At 30.6% G+C, this 18,614-nt stretch overlaps 1 pseudogene; it reads left to right on the forward strand.

The window, feature by feature from the left end:
* Nucleotides 1-765: 765 nt before the first annotated feature.
* Nucleotides 766-6,160, forward strand: LOC148790624 (cytidine deaminase 1 pseudogene; annotated as a pseudogene).
* Nucleotides 6,161-18,614: the final 12,454 nt, after the last annotated feature.

The raw sequence follows: 18,614 nt of genomic DNA on the forward strand, positions 1-18,614 counted from the left end.
TTGTCCCATTCAAGTATTGTCAACTTTTCCCCTAGGTGGGAAAGTTATTTACCCACCTAAGAGATGGGTAGGTTAAATAAACTTTCTCTAGTCCCTACATAAATCTGAAAAAAAAGAACATGAGATTCTTGGTCAATAGGAACCAAAATCTCATTGACCAACTTTCCCTCCTCTCAAAATCCGAAAAAAGAACACCCCTTTAATGAAACCTTTAATGACATCCATTTAAATAATAAAAAACACTGCCACCAACAACATGCAATTAAATTTGAACCCACCTATTCACTCATCTTCAATGCTAGAGAGAAGATATTAATTAGAAGATAAATAATTGGAGTATTTTAAAAAACAAACACCAACCAAAACCAACAATCAAGTAGATATAAAACAAAAATGAACATAACCTGCAACATAGAATAAGTGCTTTAAAAAATATAAAACAAAAATGACAAAAATAAGATAAATTGAGCTCATTCAATTGAACCCTAAAGAACTAACAAATAAAAAATCTCGAAAATAAAAATAAGGTTTTACTTGCTTGCTAAACAGAATAAGGAGAGTCTAAAGAACAAAATTTCAATGAAGAAGAGATGTGATATAGTGTCGTTGACAGGAAAAGAGATAGAACATGAGAAACTTTGAGATGCGGAGTGGCTTATTGGACAATCTTTTCTTTGACAGAGATGAAATATAGTGTATTTAATTTTCACATGTCGATTATTTATTTAATTCTTGCGTCGTTTGATTTGAATTCTCGATGTCAACATGGAGAGGCGTGAAGAATGTGACATGATTGTAAATCATTCAGGTCTGGAAGCAAATGTACAAAGGGGGGTTACTGTTTAAAATTAAAGAGGAGGCAAAGAACAAAGAGAAAGAGAGAGCGAGCAAGTGAAGGGAAGGAGAGAGGGGCACAAATTCGAGGCATAATAAATAAATAGAGAGAGAGAGAGATTCGACTGTTTAAAATCTATCACACATTTGAGAGCCCGGATACATGAAGCTATAGGATTCCATTTAACGGTTAGAGAAAACATGCCTTTAGATTTATACAAGATTAAGATTGGAATGAACATTATATACCATAAAACCTGATCACTTTTTAATTATTATTTTAGAATGTTCTTAACACTTAATTAGTGCATATGTTTTTAATTACTACTAGCGGGGGCTGATAAGAATACAACAACACATTTAATAATTTTATTCATATAGATAGATTTAATATTAACTATTAATTTAGTGTTATTTAATTAGTAAATTTAGTTCATTTAACTTAATTAATTAACTATGGCAAATCGATTAATTATTAGTTTAGTTAATATAATTAAACACTTAAGTTACATTAATTACTCAAATTTTAAAACAAATAATTTTACAATTACAAATAATAACTTTAAAATAATTAATAAAATCTTAAAAAATACATTTAACTAAGATATTTTAACAAGTATATACTACAGGAGCTGGGGAAATTGGGGGAGGGATGGAGGAAGTGGTTGAATTCTTGGAGAGAGAGATTGAGAGAAGAGAAAATGTTTTAAAATATTAGTTTGCTTTCGTTCTATGGATTTCAATTGAGATGTTAAAGAGGTGTAAATGAAAAGGCCTAGCTTGGACAAAAAATTCTAGGCTTGGTCCTAAGTTTTGTCATTACACTTGGTTTGTTTGGCCCTACAAGTTTTTAGCCCAAGCTTTGGCCCAATACTGTAACCTAGCCCAAGCTCATATTAGACTCACAAATTTTCAATTCAATGTATATAATTTTAGACCCAACTCCAAATTAATTCATGACTGCGTGGAACTAGTTCTGATCCAATAAGAATTGGGACAATATATCATGAACTGAAAATTGAACTGGCCCAATTGGTTTGGGCCCATTAGGTTCAACCCGACCCATTGATTAGGGATACAAATGGATTGGATTGGATTCAAATAAGAGGTATATCCAAATCCGAATCCAACCCGACACTATTAATTGTAGATCCAACTCGAAGATCCGATCAGGTATGATAAAACATGGGTCTGAATTTGAATCTGATGAGGAAGTCAAATTTTTGAATTTGATCCAATCAGATTTGATTTTTTAAAAATTAATAAATCATTAAAATGAAACAATTTAAATAAAGAAAAAAACTATAAGTATCTTTTCAACTATTTTCATCATATATACCTGCTTTTTATAAAAAATAAATAATATAACAAATTTACAAAAATGTAATATAAATAATATATTTATAATTCGTGACTGGGTAGAACAAGTTTTGAGCTGATAAGAATCGAGACAATATATTACGAACCGAATCCAAATTGACCCAATTGGTTTGGGTCCATTAGATCCAACCCGAACCATTGATAGCCCTAGAGAGAAAGAGGTAATAAATGAAAAATATAAAGAGAGTAATAACAATTTTGTGGTAATATTGTAATTACATGTTGATGACACTCTTGTAATTACATGAAAGTTTAATGCCATATGTATAACTAAAAAAAAGGCAACCATTGCTTTCAATGGCACTTTGTAATTAAAAAAAAATTCAAGGAGATAAATAATGACCCTTTTGTAATTAATAAAAAATTTAAGAAAAAAATAATGGCCCTTTTGTAATTAGCAAATGCTCACGAATATCACACATTGGTTTTTACACAAGAGTTGAAGAAAAATGGTGGTTCAATAAGGTGAGATTGGATTTTACACATGCATCTCCCATTGGATTTTACATGTTGGTTTTTACATTTAACATTGGGTTTTTTACTTTGGTTTTTACACATACATCTCCCATTAGGTTTTACATGTTGGTTTTTACATTTAACATTGGGTTTTACATTTAAATTCCACATGCGTTGGACATGTAAAAACGAACAGAGAAGAGCCCAAAAATTCCATTTTATAGGATATAATTATTATTCATGTTAAAGATTAACAATATTAAACATATCAATTTTGACATCTTATGTTAACATTGATTAATATATTTTATTTCATTATGTCATTTTTGTATCGTATTATTTCACAAAAATAAAGCTCTATTATAATGTGGCAATGGATATATAAAAAAATATTAAATCTTAACATCAATTAATCACATTAAAGACAACAAAAAAAAAATCTGTTTGTCTTTTCATTAAATCATATCTTATAAGATGTATTTGAAGAAGTAGAGCCACATAAACTTAAGAGAGTTTTGAACCCATTATATTTCAAAATTTATTAGAATTGATATTTATATTATTAATACAAAAGACCAATTTGATCATATACTTATTTTAATTGATTTTTGCATATAAAAAATTAACATATTAAAACTTTAATAGTATTAATAATATCAATTGTGATATTTATTTCACAGTTTTAATTTTATCGTACAGTTTTTACATCTTAATAATTTTTAAAATATAATATAAGATAATAACGTTACATAAGTATATTAATTTGACATAAACTTAAATCAGGTCAAATCATTATTAGATCATATATTTAATTAAAAGCTTTAGACTAGAATACTCTAACATTCTACAGTAATTTTTGAATTTGTTATAAAAAGAGGCTTAATACCCAAATTTATAGACTTTTATTTATTAATACTTTTAAATATATTTTTTCTTTTTTCTTTTTTTTTTATTTTATTAATCTAACTAGCAGAGAGGCCCGTGCTAAGCACGGGAAAAGAAGATAAAGAGAAAACTAAACAAAAAACATGAGTATTACCTTTTTCATGTAGGTGAAAGTTTGATGCTCAGCACAAGACAACAAAGACTAAAAATAAGCTAAAAAGCACAAATTAATGTGCACCATAATCCAATGTCATTCGATTACAAGATGTGCATCGTAATAATTTGCACTTATTGTTAGCTTGCATGAATGGCTAATCCACCAAAGTACAACACAATTTTTTTTTTTGTTTGTCTTTTAGATATGCAAATACTCAAAATTCTATATACCGAATAGTTTTTCTAATTCAGGATCTCACCAAACTCCTTTAATCACTGTACACCACCAACATCAAACAGTGTCTTTGGAGTTTTGGAGAATATGATTACTTAGTTGGAGGAGGATAAGCATGACAAGAATGATGAAAATGAATATCCCTTCCCCCACCCCCACCCAAACATGCATGGCGAGTAAATAGGCCAAAACTAACATAATTAATTAGGCCACAACCTTGGCCTAAATGTTGGGTGCTGAATTTATGGTACCAAATTCCTTCACCCAACATACTAAAATAGTAAAATTTGTAAACCTAAAATGCTGATAATTTCAACTAAGGCTTGATAAGTATCCCTTCCCCACCCACCTTCACCCAACACATGCATGGCATATAAGAATTGATCAAATTATGATATTTTTGGGGATTTAAAAATTGTTTATTTTTGTTTTTCATCTCCATATACCTTTCCCCACCTCTCTCCATTAGTCCCCCTATCTTCTCATCTCTCTCCTCTTGCCCATCCCCTCTTATAAATTGCATTACAAAACCATTTCCCAAAGTCGGGCCCGGTGCTTTAGGCCAAGTCCGAGCCTATGGGCCTAAAATTATGAATAAGCTCGACTTAATAATAAGCCGGATCGAACCAGTCCGTTGGGCTATTCGGCCCATGAACAGGTCTAGGTAGACCCAACCCATTGATAACCCTAATATAGTTACCTTTTTGCTAGTAATTATAGTTTGTTAGTAAATTATTCCTTGCTAACTAAATAAATAATTTAAAAATAAAATAAAAAAGCAAAAAAGTACGGACATTCCCAATGCAGATTTATGATTTCCACTGCAGAGCTATAAACATTCAAAATGTCAAAAACCCCCACTCTATACACCAATGCCCACCTTCTGAGCTGGCACCCACCCCAACTATACTTTGGGCCTAAAAGTTTTGACCCTAGGCTGAACCGTCATTCTCCCAATAAAAATTAATATAAAAATAAATAATATATTTTAATTTTATTAAATAAATAAATGTTTAGATAATATTTTATTAAATTGAATAAAATAAATAAATAAATAAATAAATAAGTAAGTAAAAGTTTATTGTATTGTCGAAGGAATATTGTTTTCCTATTAAGGTTGATTTTGATCTTCAACTTGGACATTTGCATTAAAGAATGTTTAAATTATTGGGCTTTCTACAAAAAACACAAAAAAAAATCAGATACGTTTACAAATATATTACAAAATAGTGGTAACAACAAAAAGTTTCTTTTTAGGGACCAAATTACCCTTTCTTAAATTTTGCACACCAACCCAAATTTCAATGGCACTATTCCTCGTCTCCATCCTTGGAACACCACAACAAGGACTATAGAGCACTCTCTCTCTCTCTCCATAGACAACCATTTTGAATTACTCTATTGGAGTCATCGGATTAGGATCTAATGGTCAAATCTTCCTTGGCATCAACCTCGAGTTCCTTGGCCTCCCCCTCCACCACTTCGTCCATGCCGAGCAATTCGTGATCATCAACGCCACCATCAACAGTAAGACCCAACTCTGTTACATGGTCGGATCCTCCGTGCCCTACGGCCATTGCCACCAACTCATGCAAGAGATGCACAATGCCCCCGATGTTAAGATTTTGTTCACATCCACCGATAACCCAAGTGACAACTAAGACTCAGAAACTGCATTTCGGCCATTATTTGAATTCTTGTCCTAGCGTTTCGGTTCGGAGGAACTCCTCCACAAGGACCTACCGTTGCTTTGCTTTTAGAGTCTCATTATAATGGCTTGACTTTCAATGAAGACACCCACCATGGCACTATCAAGGCCAATGGTGATGGCAATCAATCCTTTAACCCCGATGTTGTAAATTCCAATGACGATAAGTTAAAGTAAGCAGCACTTGAAGCAACCAACGAGTTGCACGTGCCTTATAGTGGATGCCCATCGAGCGTTGAACTCATGGAGACATAGAAGGGAAGGTTTATAAGGGTTTGTACACAGAGTCTGCCGCATATTATCCGAGCTTGGGGCCGGTTTAGGCGGTGTTGGTGGCGTATGTGGCGACCGGTAGCGGAGGTGGGTAAGATAAGATCATGGCGGAGGCGTTGGTGGAGAAGGAAGAAGCGGTGGTGGACGAAGAAGAAAGGGCTTGGCTATTGTTCTCAAACATTCGACTTCTCCACTGTAAGCTCTTCCACGGTAAGCTTAGAGAAAATGGGTAAGAAAAGGGAGCTCACATCCTCTGCATCCTAGGTGCAGAAAATTTTTTACAACCACCAATGACAAAATTCCACGTTGCTCCCCTTATTAATCACAAGTTAACGGAGTTTACCACTGTTACGGGAGTCTAGAACTCCAAAACTTTAAAATTTTTAATCCCACCTTATTCCCTCTACCTTGTTTTCTTTCCCTGTTTCTCTTTCTCCTCAAGTCTTCAACCCAACACTCATCGCCCAAGCCGGAGCCGCTGCCACCAACACTCATCGTTTCTCTCTCTCCCTTGCTCATTTCTCTTCCCCTTCTTCATTCTCCTTCAATTATGGTCATCACCGCGTGAATCATTACAACACTATTGTTTCTCTCAATATTCTCTTTGCCCTTCTTTATCATTCTCTCTCTCCTTCCTTCTCCATTCCCTTTCACCTATCACCATCACCACCCTAACATTCACAAAAACAAACATCCTCCACTGGCCAAAAGTAGGGGTGAGCAAAAAAACTGAATTGACTGAAAAAATCGATCAAAACCGAATTGAAAAATTGGTTAATCGAATCGATCGGGTTGGTGCTTTTAAAAAAACCGAAAGTACCGGTTTGATTTCGATTAACCAATATAAAAAATTGGCGGTTAACCGAACCAACCGGTATACATATATTTCTATATATTTTATATATATTTATGTATATTATATATACTCTCTCTATATATTTTTATATTTTTTATATATTATAAAATAATAAATATGCATTATATATATTTATAATATATAATATATTATTTATTAATTAAAATATAATATTTTATATATAGTTATAATTTTTTTATTATATATATTTTTATAATATATATAATAATGCATATTTATTATTTTATAATATATAAACCGACGAATTGAACCGATCAACTGGCTGGTTTCGGTTTGGTTTTTGTTACCAATTTTCCAAAAACTGGTAGTATTGCTTCGGTCCAAGAAAAAGCCCCACGGTTTGGTTAACTGAATCGTAAGCACCCCTATCCAAGAGGACAAAAAATAAAAAATGCTTTGTTGTTGTTAAAATATGTTGTTTTTTTGTGATTATTTTTTAAACCAGAGAAAAAAAATTCATAAAATTTTGGTAGACATAAAGGTTATTTCAATGCAAAGTCTCTTCAAATTTAGGATCAACAGAAAAAAAAATCAAGCCAAAATTTTAATTCGTCATATGCAAACCTAAAAAAAAAACAGACAGAACAAATAAAAAAATAGAAAAAAATCTCTTACTTTTTCAAACTAAACTACGAATGAAAAAAGAAGAATAGGGAGATGGGTAGACATAAAATTTTATTTTATTTTTCTTATTTTTCCTCTTGTTGTGTCTTAAGACAAGAATGATGAAAAATATAAACTCAATAAAAGATGTGTGGTTAATCACTTAATCCTGACAAGATAATTATAAGAGCAAAGAAAATAGATGCTTGATTGTTAAGACTTGAATGGTAATGGGTAAAAGAAACAATAAATCCTATCTAGCAATTATAATAGTGACTCTGACGATGAGATAAGGGGAACAATGTGAGCTCAAGAATATAGGCATAATTAAAAAAAATTAATTTTTTAACTCTCGACTTCCTGTAATAAGGGAAATGACGCGGCTTTTCTACATCTAAGATGCAGAGAATGTGAGCTCAAGAAAAGACTCATCTTATGTCTGTTGTAAGAAAAGCTCTAGAGGGTCGTCAAAATGGTTTATGTGTCAACGGCCCAACCAATGACTGTCAGATTGGGAGAGAGTCTTTGACAGACTCTCTCATTCGGGAGAGAGATTATCCTCTGTTACACGTGAGATTAGTCAAACTGGAAAAGAGATTCGGCCCTTTGGATCCATTGAAGCATAGGGGACAAAGCTACGAGATTATCCTTCAGATTGGAAGAGAGATTCGACCCTTTGGAGGTGTACAGGGGATAAGCAAGGGGTACACGTGTCAAGCATAGGGGTCTTCTAAATAGTAGACGTGTCGAGCATAGGGTGACCGTACACTCCCCACATGCTTTAAGTATATAAGTAGATTTCCTTTATAACCACTGATCTCATCATTATTGTCATTCAATTCAAATTATCAAAATATAAATTACACTTTATGATCTTATACTTAAAGTTTTAATATAATACAAAATTAATATTGTGATATGTTAAATCTTAATATCAATCAATCACATTAAATATGTTAAATGGTGTGTTTATTTTACAATTCTTTCATATTTCATAAGATGTATTAATTTGTCAATTATATTAAAAATTTAATTAATATTAAAGGTATTGTCAATTAATTATAACATTTCACTTTTACAGTTTCACATAATATTTGTATTATATAGTTTTTATACATAATATTTGCTAAAATGATTGAGTTCTAATATAATATAGAAATGAGTATTTGTGACAAATTAAATCTTGATATCAACAAATCACGTTAAACATATTATATGTATTATTTTTTAATTATTGTACATTTAATAAGGTGTAATTGTCAATCACATTAAAGAGTTTAAAGTATTTGGTACCAAAGTAATTTTATTAAATATTTTCTCCATCTCAGTGTCATGTAGGTGTTTTGCTATTTTTCTCACTTTTACTTATTTAGTTGAACATTTTTAAGTTATTTAAAGTAACATTGGATGTTTTAAATTTTATGAGAATAACTTTTGAAGAAAACATTATTTTGATATTTCTTACAATGAATATGATGTTTTCATGTTTTTGAATATGTGGCATCTAATGGTACTTATTTAACACCAAATAACAATATAAAATATGTACAAAACCCAGAGTTACTTTATCAAATTCTAAAACATTACTCATTATTTAAGAAAATAATAATGATACCAAATACCTTCTTCAATAACATTAAAAATGTCAATTATGGTGCTTCATGTTAGTATTATTTCATATTTTTTGTTTCATTGAAACTCTTTTTGTAATATATTATATGATAGTAAGAGAAATAATAATTTAAAGCAAATTTACTTTCGATGCATTAATATACGCGTATTAATAGCTATCATTATTCATCTTTAACTTTTATTGATGTTATTTATATATTAAAGATGTCACATAGTTAAAAATTAATATTAATGACATGCTAAATTTTAATATCAATTAATCACGTTAAAGATGTCACATAGTTAATTTATTTTTTATTAGTTATATTCCATAATGTATAAATATCAATAACAACGAAGATTAATTAATTATGTTAAAGAATTCGATATTTGTGACCTAAAGAATTTGATATTAATTAATTATGTTAAAGAAATTATATTATTAATTTGCCTTTTTATATGTTTTTGTTTCATAAGATGTACTTTTCAATTACGTTAAAGACTTTAAAAATGTTAAAAATATAAAATCTAAGATCTTACTTTATCATTATATTATATTATTCTAGAGATAAAAAGTATAATAAAGTAAAAAATAATAAAATTATAATAGTGATTTTTAAAAAACATTTAAGGCAAGATAAAAAAAATGTATAGCCTTAATAATCTCTCTGTGAACATATAAAGTTATAGTCTTAAAATTCTTAAATCATATATATTTTGTTTTAAAACGTAGATGTGTGTAATATACATATTCACTATAATATAATAAAACAAATATGTGTTTTTTAACATTTGAATAGAAATTGTTAGATTTACTTTTTCAATTACAATATATTATGTATTATCATTGAAATAAATTATATGTCACAATTCCTATTAGGCATACATTTGTATTCAATATTTTTTTTTTCATTGTTTAGCACCTTAGTGAATTCATTGTTAACAGTCACTTGCATATCTTATATTTGATAAAGGAAAATTGGGATAACATGGATATTTATGTACTATAAGTTGTGTTTGTTTGTAAATAGGGCTTTCATTAAAAATGTATTCATATCAATTTTGTATAATTCATAAGTTGAATTGTTATTTTTCACCCATACTATCTAATGCTGTCTAAATTAATTTTTTTTAATGGAATAGGATTTATTTATTCATTTATTCATTTGTAGATTTTTTTTTCCATCCCTTATCATTTTAATCGAGTTCATTATGGAGGATAATCCAAGTATTTGTGATATTTAGTAAAGGGCTTGGTGTTTATTTCATACATGTTTAAAATATTGTCTTGAGAGCAAAGTGATTTTGACTAATAGTACTTTTAATTGGATTTCTCCCCATTTTTTTTTAAATAATACTCCATTTTCTATAACTAAATCTCTATCACAGTCTTTAAAATTAATAATAATTTTAACTTTTTTATATCAAAAAAATTAAACTATGGTGTTTGACTTAATGCCTCCTAAAAAAATATTAAAATATGTTTTATTTCTTTGCACTTGTTAATCTCAATGAATGTTGCTTAGTGTTGAATTGATTAAAGTCTCAACAATTTAACTACTACTTACTAGTTTTTATGTTTGTGATAGTAGAATTTAGGAGTTTGGGATTAATAATTATCATAACTATTATCTTCTAACTTTCCTTATTATCATTGGTAATAACTCTTATTTATTATAATAAATGTTATGCTTGATATGATGATATGATTAAGGGGTTGTTTGGTATTGTCTTTATATTGTGAATATGTTCGTTTTTGTCTTATTTACGATAATAGGTGGTGTTTGATTTATTGGGGATGGTCTCTGTCCCTAATAACTTAAGAACCATCCCAAATTAGTTTCTCGATAATGCTTATTTTTTGTTCCCCATCCACCGATAACAAAAAAGGGCATGTGATAGTAGTATTTGTTGTCTTTTTTACTATTACACACCTGAAGCTATATTTCTCCTCCTCTTTTTGTGGCTAACAAAGTAAAGACCCACTACTAATAAATGAAAATTATAATTTAATGATATTTCTTTTAATTTTTTACCATAGGTTATACTATTTTATTGAAGTTTTAAATAATTTAATAATTATTTACTAAATTAGTTAAAATTTTGTTAATAAAAAATATTTTTATTATTTTTAATTACTTCTCTCACTTATTTTTTGTTAAAATAATTTTTATTGGTTCATATGAATTTATCAATGATATTTCCAAATTAATTTGGGTTATTGGGTATAATTACTTATTTATATTCAATTGTGTAGCTATTTCACAAACTATATATAAGATGTATACAAAACATAATTGTGGGCGTGGATTGATTCAACGCACACAATCTGTCTACATTTTAGAACAGTTGTGGATTGTGGTGTGATGTGGATTGACCATTGCCACAGTGGTGTAGTTTGGACCAATCCACATAAATTTCTTGTCCACAGAACAGAACACTCCTAAAGTTGTGGCGATTATGCTTGCAACCTATGTGTTCAAGTAAATAAATAAATAATATATATATATATATATATATATATATATATATATATATATATATATATATATATATATATATATAAGAGAAAAAATATATTTATTAATAAATCGATAATTTGCAGCTACAAACCATGGTCCTCCATAGTTCAGTCACCCACCTATTGTTGTAGTTAAGGGTGAGCAAACAGATATCTATAACCAAACGGGATCAACCTCGAACTAACCTTGAACCGACCCTATCCAATTTGTTATAGGGTAGGGTCTAGTTCCAAATTCTTGAAACTGACTCTCACCTAGGTCAATTCTAGGGTTTAGGGGTTTACCTTACCCAAACCAACCCAATGAATTGGCCTTGGTGGAACCAACTCTAAAACTGGAGTTGCTTTAAAATAAACTTCAAAATAATTTTAAGGATGTGAATATTTGAACCCAAGTACTCGTGGTTACAAAAGCCATGGTCTCACTTGATTATTGAGTTACTTAAGTGATTTAATCATTTGTTTTCATTTTAATATTTGAATATGTATAATAAATAATGTAAAATGATAATATTTATAAAATTTAAATTATAATGACAAACATTGAATCTTATATTAATATATTATGATAGTCTACATATATTAAATTACTCAATTTAATCAATAAAGATAATATAAGTTTTAAATTATATATTACCATCATTGAAAATCAAGTTTTTAAAGGATATGTTTCATTTTTTTGATGGGGGAGAGTAAAGAAAGAATAGGTTCCATAGGTAGACCCTAGAACCGGCCCCAGAACTACCAAGGCCATAACTGACCCTAGAACCAACCTTCATAGGATAAGTTCTGGTTCAAAAACCTGGAAACCGACCCCTATAGGGTAGGTTCTAAGTTTTTCCATGGAGCCGAACTAAACCAACCATGCTCACCCCTAGTTGTCGTTACATCTACCTGTCCAGGTCTCCTGTCCATGCACCAATCCAACCATGGTCCCCTATGCCTAGTCCATGTCTATGACCTACTACATGCGCACCCCAACCCACTTACAAAATGTTGGAAACAAGCCATTAAAGTGTTTGCTCTACTGGGAAATTAGTTGAAAAGTCCTTGATGGACAATGCCTACAAAGATAGGGATAAAATGGGGTGTCTACAGTTATATATGGATGAAATACTTTAGGCCCAAAAAGAGACTAGAAGCCATTGCTTTAGCATTGGATATTAGATCCAAGCCCATCATGGGCAAAAGGCAAGAGGAGGAAGAAGTGAAAGAAGAAAATGAGAAATATAAGCAATAAGAAGAAAAATGAGTTATATAGGCTTCAAGAAGGTTTACAACTTACAAAAGAACAAAGTATAATTTAATGTTTCAATACTAGGGTTTAAGTGTGAAGCTCCATATAAAAATAAAATCTTGATCATTTGAGTACAATGAAGGAGTTTCATCGAATCATAAAAGCATGAATAACTCATCATTCAATGTTGATGGTTCTATTCCCTTGGAACATAAGTAAGGTATTATGTGATGTGGATAGTTAATTTGTAAAGTTTTAAGGTAGGAGTTAGAAAGGATATTTTTTAATTTTTTGGACTTGATGTAAAGGTCTAATCAGGGCGTATCGTATTGGTATTGTTAATATCTGGTACGGGATACGCTATGACTAGAGATGTATCCTGCCAGTCATGCATATTAGATTGATACGGGTGTGTGTCAGTCCGCATTGTATCAACCGATATATATCGATACAGACCGGTACGCAACTTGCGAAACGCGAATGCGTATGTGCATACTTGTCTACTAAAAAAAAGAAAATTGCAAGACTCAAACCCGCGTCAAAAACTTAAGGAGAGCTTAACATCCACGCCTACAAGACATTATGCCACTCCATCTTTTGTGCTTATAAGTAAATGATTACAGAACGTATTTCTTTATTTTATAAAAGTAATACTTAAAATCAGTATTTTATAAAAAAGTAATACTTAAAATCAGTATTTTATAAAGTAATAGAAATAAATAATATATCAAATCCACATTTATTTCAAAATATTATTTGAATCTCAAGAAAAATAAAAAAATATAATATTAATAACAAAATAATTATTTTAGTACTTAAAATTTATAAATTTGCACATGATAAATATATATTAATTTACATTACATAAAATCATATTTATTATTTAGAAAATAAAAACATTGTTTACAAAATATTCAAGAATGTAATCTTAAATTGAATATATCAAATCTATTAATCTACATTTATACCAAAAAAATATTTTAATTAGAAAATTATAAGAATAAAAATATAATAATGGAATAGATTTGGTATATGATATGGATAGATTTGCATATGATATGTATCTTAGGATTTTTAATAAATTTGATATATTTTAAGTTAAGAATATACATTTTATAAATTATTCATGGATATTTTAATTTACATAGATAATTTAATATTTAGTTAACCTCTTTGTTAATGTAAAAAAGTAGAAATAGTAAAATAAAAATAATTGATATAATAATTAAATTATAATAGGGAAATATGTTTTACGTTTTAGACTCTTGATTGATACATTATCAATAAAATTGTATGATATTTATGCATCATATTATATTAATTGTAATATATTTTTTTCATATACACTTTCTATGTATTTATACATTATTTATGGTTATTTGACCTTAAATTTAATATTATTAATGCATTATGAAATTTTTATGTGTTTTCCTAGCGTATCCATATTTTTCGTCTGTATCCATGTATTTTCAAAGCGTATCCATATCTATATTTGTATCCAAATTGTCTAATACGATACTCGATATCGATACTTTAATCCTTGGGTCTAATTAGGGGTGCTCCCGGTTCGGATAACCATTAACTATTTTCCAAACCAAACCGGTACCACTAGTTTTTGAAAAACCATGAATTGAAACCAAATAAAAGCCAATCGATTAATTGGTTGATTAGTTTAGTTCTTGATCAGTTTTTTTATATTTATAATAGTTTTTTAAGCCCCCAAAATGATATTTATAATATATATTATAAAAAAATATATAAATATATAATAAAAAATACTAGACCAGTCAGTTCCGTTAACTGCCATTTTTTATATTGGTTAACCAAAACCAAACCAATTGGTTCAATAATTAAAAATTTTGGTTTGATTTCGTCAGCTCAATTCATTTTTTTGCTTTTTAATGATCACCCCTAGGTCCAATTAGGTGAAAAGTATTTGAATGGTGCAAGATATAAATATTTGTTTTTCAGTTGAGTGGGATTGTTAAAGTGGAATTATGTAAGATCAATAGATTTTTTTGATAAGAGTGGTTTTAAGTTCTTAAATGTACTCTTAGTGTAACCAAGGGTATACTTATAATTTTTCTTCCACTAAGTACAAAATAGGAATCGGTAGTGATCTGACACTCTTGACTCTCCTTTTGGCTATGTTTGGTTTGAAGGAAAAGGTAGGGAAACCCATACAAGGTTTGTAAAGGTTTCCCTATCCTTTCTTTTCCCTACTTTTTTCCTTTAAACCAAACACAACCTTATTTCTCTTCTTTTGTTTTCTTTGAAAAATGTTAGAACAAATTAAATATTGGCTAGCGCTGATCAGGAAGGCAATTCTCTCTTTTTTCTTCATTTTCTTTTCATTGTAGTACTAAAAGGGTTGTTCTTTTACATTTCCGTTCATCCTATGAGGGGGGGGGGGGAATAAGGGTTTGAAGGAGTTTTTCTCTTGCCTTCTTAATGTTATGAGATCACTTGCTTAGTGTTGTGCCTTGTTTTTTCAGATCTTCCACAAGAGTATCTTTGAAAAACAGTAAAGTAATGGTGGTTGGTGTATCCAAGGAGTTCCGATCTGCTGACCATGACACATTGCTAGCCACGTTCATCCTGCCGCACATTAGGAACATTGATTGTACTTTAAAACACCGGTATTCCCAATGCATAGTTGGATAGGCCTGCAAATGGAGCAAATTCGAATCGAATCAGGCCATGTTCGAATTCGATTCTGATTACAAAATAAGTGATTCGAATTCGATTAAAAATCCGTAAGATATTCAGAAATCCCAACCGAATTTGATTTCGATTAAAATATCAAATGTTCGAATCGATTCAAATTCAGATGATTCTATAAATATTAAAAATCCTAAATCTAGAAATCAGATTACACAAGAGGAAACCCCTTTGTTGTGGCATGCAAGAAAAAAAGAAAAAATCTCAAAAGACTAAAATAAGAAGAAAATAATAGCAAAAAACACATGAAAATATAAAAATAAAAAAGAGATAAAGAAGTAGTAGAGAGAGCTAAGATTTGAATGAAAGAAGTTAGAATGCCATGAAGATCATTTGTCTTCGACAAAATCTAGTGCTCTCTCCTTTTTTTTCTCCTATCTCTGATTGCAAGTTTAAAAGCGGTGAAATTGAAGAATGATAACACGACCAAGGGAGAGGGAGATGAGACGGAGATAAGACGACCGGGTTAGAAACACTGAGAGTTGTAGGTTGGGAGATGGGGAGAAGAAAAGTCTGTCAAAGTGAAAGAGTTGTGGGTTAGGAGATGGGGAGAAGAAAAGTCTTGTCAAAGTGAAGTGGGGAGAGGGCTAATGTCTCAATGAAGACAAAGGGTTATGTCTTGATGAAATAAGTAATATAATAATCAATTGACTATTGTATCATTAATTGTTTTTTTGTTAGTTTTCTGAAGAGGACTATGTATCTTTAATTGTCTTGATAATACTCTTACACCTTTTTTGAAAAGGTGTAAGAGTATTAAGAGTATAAGACATGTAATCTTATATTACAATATATTACAATATATTTTATATTATATTTATATTTATATTTAATTGGATTTTGATATTTATCGAATTGAATCAACTTGTATTCGATTTTGATTCGATAAATTAATCAATATTAAAATTTAATTCGAATTCGACCATTAAATTAATTGAATAATCCGAATTTGATTCGTTTACATCGGATATCAAATTTGAAATCGGATACTCGAATACCGTTTACACACCTATGACTGGATGCATGTGGCTAACAATGTGTCATGGTCAGGAGATCCAGACTCATATCCAAAACCTTGTTTTAGCCTATATTTTTGGTTTTGTTGGTGCTTGGTTTGCAAGGATCGACACAAAGACTTAATTTTCCTTTTTTTAGGCCTACATGAAGAGCTTTTTTTTGGAGTGAAAATAAGTTACTGCTAGAAGTGTTTTTAGAGGGTTTTCGTTTCTGCTTATCAACATTGGTTAATCTATTATTTATGATAATAGTCGGATTGTGCTTATTCTTTTTCTGCTTGGAGTTGTCTACAGTTCTGCTCTCTTTAGCATAAGCAATAATAGTGTTTATTTCTTCTCTAGGCAGCATAGGATATTGTTTTGGACTATTTGAATTGTTCCTTGGTGGTGGTGGTAGTTGAAAAAAGGCTCTATTTGCTAGTATTTTTTGGGTTCAGTTGGTATTAGGTGCAATCCTTGATAGGTGGGTGTTGTCTCTTGTTTGTGTGTGGTGGTTCACTCATCCAAGGTTTAATATGGCTAGAGGTGTCTAGACTCTAGAGGTCAAAATGTGTTCCACTCAGGTATTAAAAAGTGGGAATTTTCTAGCCTTGTTTGGAGTGGTCTAAATGGATTAAATTGTTTGTTGGTGGAAGAGGGAAGCTGGGGTTTTTAAGTGGAAGTGTGGCAGACTCTAAAGAAGCTAGGGCAGCTCATGACAAATAAGAGTTGGAAAATTATATATTCATGTCTTGGCTATTGTTCACCATATAACCCAATCTGACAAGGAAATGATATTTTATGTGGGTTAAATATATACAATCAAAGACATTTGAGAAAAGTCTATCAACATTTTTTGGCACCCTTATTTGTATGTGGAAGGAGTGAGTGGGACGCTAGGAACTATAAAGCTTGTACTTAGTGAAACATAGGTGGCATGTGAAACTCAAGAGATAAGTGTATACTTAGAAAAAGATTAGCATACTTATGATGTATCAAGTACGTACGTAACCCATATTTAATGGGATGGAACCACATTAAATATGACCCCCTCCTTCATTTGCAAAACCATGTGTTTTTTTTTTCCTTGTTAGTACTATTTCTTTGTGTTTCTCATGGGCTTATTTAGGCCCTGTTTAGCACATCTTTCCGTATGGGTTGTTGGCTATTTAGAAGCCCGGTAGTCTGCATGTTCATCTTTTCCTGTTTGGTTGGAGGAAGATTTAGCTATCGGAAGACTATGCCCCAAAAAGACACGAGAAGCTCAATTCAAACTTATTTTGGGAAGTTAGAAGTTAAGCTTCTCGCTTTTTTTCATCTCATGTTTGTGTTGAAAGATGCACCTCCAATCAAATGGTCTGTGAACTGCCAAAATCTTTATGTAAAAACCCACTACGTCTTTTAACTGTTAGATCTTCCAGAAGATCTTTCAAAAAAAACTTACCAAATAGCACCTTAAAAAACACCAGTATAGAAGGGATTTTGGCTTACTCTTTCTTATTAGGAGTGAGATGTTTTGAAGATCCTTGCATATGACATATTACCGTTTTAATTGTTTATTTGTATTTTTAATAAAATGAACATTGATTGCAATTACTCTTTTACCCCCATACCCATTCTAATGTGTCATGCACATGAAACTTCAAAACAACCCAAGCTGTTTCCTTTTTCTTTTTATTTTCAAACAGTCAAATTTATCCCTTTGTGATGTGGGGTGGGGGTGGCAGAAGACAATTGGGATCTGCTACTTAGTAGGGTGGGGATTGGAACCAAATTCCCCGTTTGGTTCTGATCCATACACATGAACATATACATCCATGTGTTCAAAACATTGGCATGCTCATTCGTGATTGGTTATATAAACCATTATATACAGCAGTGCAAGCAACATATCCAAGCTCAGAGGAAGAAACATCCTTACACATACACAAAGTAAACAACCAATCAAAGATCCAAGCTCAGGGGAAGCATGATGCCAAACCATATCCACAACATTAATACAAGAGAAAAGGGTAACTAAAGCTATGTTTGGTTTGAAGGAAAAGGTAGGGAAAGGAAGGGAAAGGTAAGGAAGGAAGGGAAAGGTAAGGAAGGAAGGGAAAAGGTGATTTGTAAAGGTTTC

The sequence above is a fragment of the Nelumbo nucifera genome, chromosome 6 (assembly GCF_055504915.1).
Source record: "Nelumbo nucifera cultivar China Antique chromosome 6, China Antique-T2T, whole genome shotgun sequence".
Classification (NCBI taxonomy): domain Eukaryota; kingdom Viridiplantae; phylum Streptophyta; class Magnoliopsida; order Proteales; family Nelumbonaceae; genus Nelumbo; species Nelumbo nucifera.